The sequence below is a fragment of the Protobothrops mucrosquamatus genome, unplaced genomic scaffold (genome assembly GCF_001527695.2).
Source record: "Protobothrops mucrosquamatus isolate PMUCROS unplaced genomic scaffold, P.Mucros_1.0 scaffold2544, whole genome shotgun sequence".
Lineage (NCBI taxonomy): Eukaryota > Metazoa > Chordata > Lepidosauria > Squamata > Viperidae > Protobothrops > Protobothrops mucrosquamatus.
In genome coordinates this window covers 59,594-68,016 of record NW_015388604.1, presented here as the reverse complement: position 1 = coordinate 68,016, position 8,423 = coordinate 59,594, and positions in this window count along the sequence as shown.

Below are 8,423 nucleotides of genomic sequence, written 5' to 3'. Positions count from 1 at the left end.
GTGACAATGGATGGGTGAGAGTGGTGACCATGGCCCTGGAGGGAGCAGCAGCCTGTTGGATGGTGTCCCTGCATAACACCGATACCCCCGAGCTCCAGAACTTCAACCAATTAATGGCTGCCCTGAGGAGGAGGTTCGAGAACCCTTAGCTGACCGGAAGGCCAGAGAATGCATTAAAATAGTGAGGCAAGGTCGTCACCCGGTGGCTGAGTATACGGAGGAGTTTAGAGACCTGGCATGCCATCTCAATTGGCCAGAGGAAGTCCTAGTGAGTCATGTTGGGATGGCTGAACACCACCACATGTTTACTGGACCCGTGTCCCTCCTGGCTGGTACTGGCCTCCCGGGAGGTTACACAAGGCTGGCTCCAGGGAATCATCAACGCTTCTTTGAGTGAGGGGTTCTTGCCGGCCGCTTTGAAAGAGGCGGTGGTGAGGCCCCTCCTCAAGAAGCCCTCCCTGGACCCGGCTGTTTTGGCCAACTACCGTCCTGTCTCCAACCTTCGCTTTCTTGTGAAGGTTGTTGAGAGTGTGGTGGCACGACAGCTCCCTCAGCACCTGGAAGAAACTGTCTATCTAGACTCGCGCCAGTCCGGCTTCCGGCCTGGGCACAGCANGTGTTGGCAGGGGGGCAGAGGTCGACCTCGAGGTGCCTCACTTGTGGGGTACCACAGGGGTCGGTCCTCTCGCCTCTCCTGTTCAACATTTATATGAAGCCACTGGGTGAGATCATCCGTGGTTTCGGGGTGGAGTTTCATCAGTACGCAGATGACACCCAGCTGTACATCTCCACCCCGGACCACCCCAATGATGCCGCAGAAGTGATGTCCCGGTACCTGGAGGCCGTGCGAGTCTGGATGGGGAGGAACAGGCTTCGACTCAACCCGTCCAAGACCGAGTGGCTGTGGTTTCCGTCGTCACGTCATAGCCAGTTGGTTCCATCTCTGGCTATCGGGGGCGAGTCATTAGCTCCCGCGGAGAGGGCCCGCAACCTGGGCGTCCTCCTGGATGCTCGGCTGTCTTTAGATGATCATGTGACAGCCGTGGCCAGGGGGGCTTTTCATCAGGTTCGCCTGATACGCCAGTTGCGCCCCTTTCTTGATCGTGACGCTCTACACATGGTCACTCAAGCCCTCGTTTCCCACCTGGACTATTGCAACGCTCTCTACATGGGGCTCCCCTTGAGGTGCACCTGGAGGCTCCAGCTAGTTCAGAATGTGGCCGCGCGGGGGATCCTGGGGGCCTCTAGATACTCCCATGTAACACCTCTCCTGCGTGAGCTGCACTGGCTGCCTGTGGCCTTCCGGGTGCGCTTCAAGGTGTTAGTAACAACCTTTAAAGCGCTCCGTGGCAATGGACCTAGGTATTTGCAAGACCACCTCCTACCAAACACCTCCCTTCGACCAGTCCGCTCCCACAGAGAGGGCCTCCTTAGGGTGCCATTGGCCAGACAGTGCCGGCTTGCGACCCCCAGGGGGAGAGCCTTCTCTGTGGCAGCTCCTGCCCTCTGGAATGACCTACCCCCGACCTACGTACAGTTGCGGACCTGCGCCTTTTTGGCCGAGCCCTGAAGGCCCATCTATTCCGTGTGGCCGGCCTGGCGTAGTTTGATTATGTTTTAGTGGGGGTTTTGTATGGGGTATTTTTAGAGCAGGCCTGTTATTTAATTTGATTTTAGAACAGAAATTTGTGTATATTTATCGTGGTTTTATTATCGCCTGTTCACCGCCCTGAGTCCCGTAAGGGAGATAGGGCGGTATATAAATTCAATAAATAATAATAATAACAATTTCAAAGACGGGCTGAACCTGTACCACACGTGCATCGCTGGGGGAGACCCGGACCGCCTCCACAACTGATGTATCCTAGTTGACCTAGCCTGAAGTCAGTGATGCCTGGGACAAACCTGGAGATGCTCCCCCCCAGAGTGAAAATGAGAGGTGATGAAACCCCCCCACTGCATCACCATGTTCAACAGCTTGCTTCAAGTGCAGTAAGGAGGGGCATTAGGCTGCAGAATGCCGTTCGAAAACTCCTGTGCACAATCCTGACTGATCCGGTGGAGGGAAGCCTGAGAAGACTCCTCAATGACCCAGGGAGACCACCATGAAAAGTGTTGAGGTCGTCGAGGTCCATTCCCCTGGGATCCTGGGGGAAGGAAATCCGGCCCCGACCGGAAAACCACCGGACTCTCTTGACAGTGACTCTGAAGACGAACCCCTGATAAGTGGACCCATTGCGCCCCTCACCAGAACCATAGAACTGTTAAGTTCAGGGATGCTGAGAAAGGTGACCCTGAAGGCCCTACTGGACTCAGATTGCACACGTTGCCTAATAAGACCAACCTTGGTGGGGAACCTAGGGATTCCAGTGAGGAGGCTGAAGAAGTCAATTTTGTTTGGCCAGTTAGATGGGTCCATCTCAGGAGGGATCCCAACCACCCTTGCCATGCAGCCAATCCAGCTTACAATGGGGGATCACACAGAGACTTTTACATTTATAGTGACCCCTGGCATGGAGTGACCCCTAATATTGGGAATTACATGGTTGAGGAAGGAACCCAAGGGTGGACTGGAGGACAAGAGAATTGAGGTTTCCAAAAGAGAGGCCCACCGTATGGGGGGGAGTGAGACTGCAGGACAAAGAGGAAAGGAGCCCTGGAAGTGGTAGCAACTGCAAAAGATCAGGAGTTGGAAACTGTGCCCAAGGAATACCGGGATCTAGTTGAGGTGTTCAGCAAAGATCGGTCCGACGAGCTACCTTCCCATCGCCCCACTGACTGTGCCATTGAGATCCTACCGTGAGCCAAACTACCTAAGCCCCAAATATACTCAATGACTCCCCGGGAGCTAGAAGAGTTACACAAATTTATAGAGAAAAATTTGGCGCGAGATTTCATACAGCCAGCAAGACCAAAAACGGCAGCCCCGGTTTTGTTCTGAGGAAAAAAAGACGGATCTCTTTGCCTCTGCATGGACTATAGGTCTTTAAATGCAGTGTGCAAAAACAATAACTATCCCCTGCCGCTAATGAAGGAAATGTTGGCCCACCTAGCAAAGTGGAAAATATTCTTGAATTTGGACCTACGAGAGGCATATCACCGGGTTAGGATTAAGGAAGGAGATGAGTGGAAGATGACGTTTAACTGCCCCATGGAGTGCTTCCAATTTAGGGTGCTCCGGTTTGGACTGCAGGGCATGCCAGTAGTGTTCATGGAACTAATCAATGAGGTCCTCCAGGAGCACCTATACAAGGGGGTTCTTGTGTATTTGGTGACCTCTTAATTTTCACTGAAACAAAGGAGGAGTACATCAAATTAGTCAAGGCGGTGCTAAATAAACTGTGGGCCACCTGACTCTAAGCCAAGCTGTCAAAGTGTGAGTTTCATAAGGAAAAGATTGACTATTTGGAATATCGCATATCTCATAAGACTGAAATTCATACAACTCTGTCATGACTCAAAGGTAGCTGGACATTTTGGGTTCATAAAGATACTTCACCTCATGAAGAGGCAATTTTGGTGGCCATCCATAAAGAAGACATTGAAAGCTATGTGGCTAGCTGCCCCATTTGTGTAGCTGCAAAATGAAGGCAAGGTGAAACACTGGGCCTACTACAGGTGGTAGCAAACCCATCAGCACCTTGGCGAGAGATTTCTGTGAGTTTTATCATAGATCTACCAGAGAGTGCAGGGAATATGATCATTTGGGTGGTGACAGACCTATTCTCCAAACAGATGCACCAAGATTCCCACCGGCCAAGACTCTAGCAAAGCTGTTTGTACAGCATATCTACCAACTGCATGCGGCTCTGCAATGCATAATTCCAGACAGGGGGGTACAGAGCCTTTTTGGACCTTCTGGGAACTGCCCAGGGCCTGTCATCTAGTCATCGTCCACAAACGAATGGTGGGACAGAACGTTCAAACTCAGTATTGGAACAATATTTAAGCTGCTTTATTAATTATCAACAAGACAGTTGGACCGATCTGCTTCCTTTTGCGGAAGTGGCTTATAACAAGGCTGTTCACTCCAGCACGGGTTACACCCCATTCCAGGTCACAACAGGACAAAGTTTCAACCCAATACCCGAATTGCCAGTCAACGAATCCACCATCCCCTCCCTGAAGGAATGGATTACATAACTCCAAAATATGTGGCTGGTAGTGAGAAAGGCATTAAATGAGGCTAGGGAAGCTTACAAAGTGCAGGCAGATAAGAAGTGGGTAAAACCTAAGCTGTTTAAAGTCAGGGAGAAAATATACTTGTCCACAAAGTATTTAAAATCTCTACAGCCATAGAAGAAATTAGGGCCAAAATTCGTGGGGCCATTCCCCATTAAAAGGGTTATCAACCCAGTAACCATAGAATTGGAACTCCCAAAAATGTTAAGACAGGTTCACCCAGTATTTCATTGTAGCCTTTTAAAACGTGAACTAAACTCACCTTTAAGGCCAGCCAACGTATTATGGTGGAGGGGGAACAGCATTTTGAAGTCAAGGAGATCCTGGATTCTAGGAAACACCATGGATCAATACAAAACTTAATAGGTTGAAAAGATCTCCCATCTTCCCAGAATGAGTGGGTTCAGAAACAACATGTCAGGGCTCCTAGGTTGTTAAAAAAAAAAGTCACGCTCAGTATCCTGATAAACCCGACTAAACTATATGTACTTTTCTCTCCCTGTTATCATTTTATTTCTCTCCAGGTGGATCTCTCATTTTTTTAAGGGGGGCGGCATGTCAGAACCCTGTCTTTCTATGGGCAGGGGGCTTCTTGTTCTTTTTCGGGTTCTGCCATCTTCTGGGGGGAGGGGGAAGCTTGGGGTTGCTGACATGTATTTCCTTTGCTTTGTTCCTTGCTCTATCCTCTTAGATGTTTCTCTATCGGGGTGAGAATGGAATGTGCCTCCGGCCATTTGCCTTATCTCCAGGCATGGAAGAAGAGACCTAACAGCCTTGGAAGCGGTGCCTTATCACTCCATTTCCACAGTGTTTTCACACCTGGAGATTGGCCTATTTGAACCATCTGGATGGACAGTTGGGGTGGGGCTATCATTGACTCTTTTGACTATTGATTCACACGGGAAACCCTCAGATCCTGCCTTCTATTGCTGCTGTCAATACCTTCCAATAAAAGTTCCTTTTAAAATGATGTCCATTTCAAGAGTTCTGCTTTCTTGGGAGGACTGATTGAGACAGGTCCTTACAGGAGGATTCTGCATCCTGTACCTTGGTTTTCAGAAAAATAAATGACAGTTTCAAGTCGGCACGGTTGTATTTGCAAAGTGGATTTTGGGGAGACAGAGGGCTGAGAGAAATTAAAGAGTTACTTTAATATTTATAATTTCATTTTTTTAAAGGGATCAACATGCAAAAAAATAAATAATCAATACACATTAAGAGTGTAGCCAAAGTATTGGCTTTTTGTTTTGCTTTTTTGCACAACTAACTTGTTCATTTATATTTTGCCTTTAGAACCATAGGCTATAAAAAGAAATATGTGAAAATTCCACATGGCTATATATGGGTAGAAGGCGATCATCATGGGCACAGCTTTGACAGCAATGCTTTTGGTCCGGTAAGAACAGAATTATTGTACAAAACACTATGTTCATGTCATAAAATATATAATATTTTATTACAGTATAAAATATATACAATAAGAGTGTACCATTTAAGCTACTTTATGAGCATTAAGAAAGATTGCTAGGAGGAGCTTCTCCCATCAGAGAGTTGAGGAAACTTTTAATGACTGATATTTAAAAGGAAAGGAAAAGCCTTCTTTAATCTGAGTGTGACTCATAACTTTCTCTTCCAAAGGAACATTTGGAATAGCCATAGTTTCTCTTGTATTTGGCAAAGCTACTGACTCTACTTTCTTCCATTCTGCTATAATTAGTGCCTTAGGAAACTGTGTATTCCTATTATGATTTGACATTTATTTAGTGCCAACTGTGGACTAGGGGATAAATAGGATACAGAAAAGCCAAGAGGTTTTTATAAAGCATATTAGACAACAATGTCTGGAACAGAGGTAAGAGAGTGACTGTTAAATGAAGATGAAAGCACTGAATGCTGTAGAAGAAAAATATATGATGCAGTGAAAAATTTTCTTAGAAGAGAAGTGGATCTTCATAATTTCTTTCCAACCATCTGTTGAGTTGAAAAAATAATGAGAAAAAGTGAAATGAACATTAGAGAAAGGTAATGGTATTGGGAGGGAAACAAGAAAGAAAGGGAGAACAACATTTGAGGGGAAGTAAAGGGCAAAAGGTAACTTAACAAGGGTGGAAAGAAACAAAGCGTCCCTAAAGGACAAATATTACTTTCTAAGTTACATGTAATCCTCATGCTAATCTTCAAGAGCATCATGGCTTTTTGTAATCATTTACCCCGGGCCGTGGCCCACTACTGGGCCTTAAGCCATTTGGAACCAGGCTGCAGAAGTAATGGGCAAACACACTTGTGTGTTCGCGCATCCCCACTTGCATGAGCAGCAGGCTAGTACGAGCACATGTGCTCCATTTGCTCATGCCAAACCATCTCCTCTTCCCCCCCCTCACCAGTCTGCAAACTGGAAAGGTTGGAGAACTCTGATTTACACCATTTGGCTATTCTTTGTTTTCAACAATTTCTTTTGTCCTTATCAGCAATATAAAGACGTCCTCAAATCACAGGTAAATTATTTGTGGCAAAAAATTCAAATATACTGGTCTATAAGAGATAGTTACTATGTTTTGAAGACTTCACCTTCTGCCAAGAAGCTTATTTAATACAGATAAAATCAGACATAGTTACTCATAAAGATTAAGATGCGATCAAATTGAAATTCATGTCTAAAAGCAGAATGTGGATTTTTTTGTACATTGAATAAATTTGCCTCTAGGTGCAGAAATGAAAGCAGTGTGGGGGGAGAGAGAGGGAGGTAAGTAGGGCAAGAGAGAGAGAGAGATTTAAAAGGTTGCTTTAAGTTTAACATGAGGAGAGATAATCAGTAGTCAAATTTTCTTGCTGGGTGGAACTGGAATTGGAAACTGGAAGGCCACAGATTTCTTACCTTAACCTTCTAAATACAGTGGAACAAGAAGATAACTGCTTAGGAATATTTTGGTATCTAATGTATGTCATTAAACAGTTGGTAATTCTCTTTTTTTCTAGTAAAGTAGGCAAAAAGTAATATATACTAACATGCAGCAAAATCTCTTGGTGATTATTACCATTAAAGCCCGATTTTAGAAATATTGTTTAACACTGGATTGTTTTAGCTTCATTGTCCATTTTGTCTATAATATTTTATGATAAGAGAAAATAAAGTTATTGGTGCACATAGAAATTGAAATTACTTTTAGTAAAGTTAGATTTCTGATATTAATATTTTGCTTATTTTATTCTAGCTATGTGAATATATAGAATGGTTTTACTGAAACTAGAAACTACAGTAAAGTGTGCTGAACTAGAAAAGGATTTTTGTACAATATAATGGCCAGTTACCGATTTAGATGTTAATTACTTTGCGGCATGTTAAATTAAATTAAGGAAAGCAGTCTTTTGTGTTTTATTATTCAAAAAGCAGCTTTGCTTAATTCATGGAGCAAACGCACATAATACTGTTACTTTGATATTCCCTAGTTTAATCTAGATTTTGAAACAAGCCATAATAGTTATATTTAATGACAAACACTCAGTTTGGAACACTAGCCAATAATCATTAAAAGAACTCATAGTTTTCACCATTGTGTGTGTGTGTTCAGAAGGGAAAGAGGAGATTTTTTTGCTTAAGTCAGTGAACTAGGATAGTGCAGTCCATTAAATTAAGAAAGCACTACTTTCTACGTCTACTTCTACTTATTTGGAAATGAATAATGGTATAGGAATGCATGTATTGAGATTCATAAGCTTATTTATCCTATGGCTAAATAAGTTTCATTTTAATAGTGTTAATAGTGATGCACATTTGTTTATTATTTAAATCATTATTTAAATTTACTGATATCTAAGGAATTAATTCTTGAGGAGTTCTGATTGAACATGTAGAATTCTATGCCTGAAGTTTATTTTTGGTTATTATATATTTGCAGAGTTCAGAAGTTTAAAAATAGCAACAAAAGCTTTCTGGGTTTTTTCCCCCAACTGATGTGCAAAAGTGGGAGGCAGGGAAATGGGAATTTGAATTCAAGGCATACTATACTAGCAAAAGTTCAATATGTTTTGTTTTTTTTTCCCCTCAATATAAAATTTTATTGTTTTTATCATAAAAAAAAAAAAGAAATACATCACAGATATTACACAATGTTATATCCCATCCCCCCACCCCCCGGACTTCCCAAACCAAACCTAGGCTAATATTCAAATACAAGTAAACAAATATTAATATCTCTAACTCCAAACTCTAAACTTAAACAATCCATCTCCTCCGTGTTAAT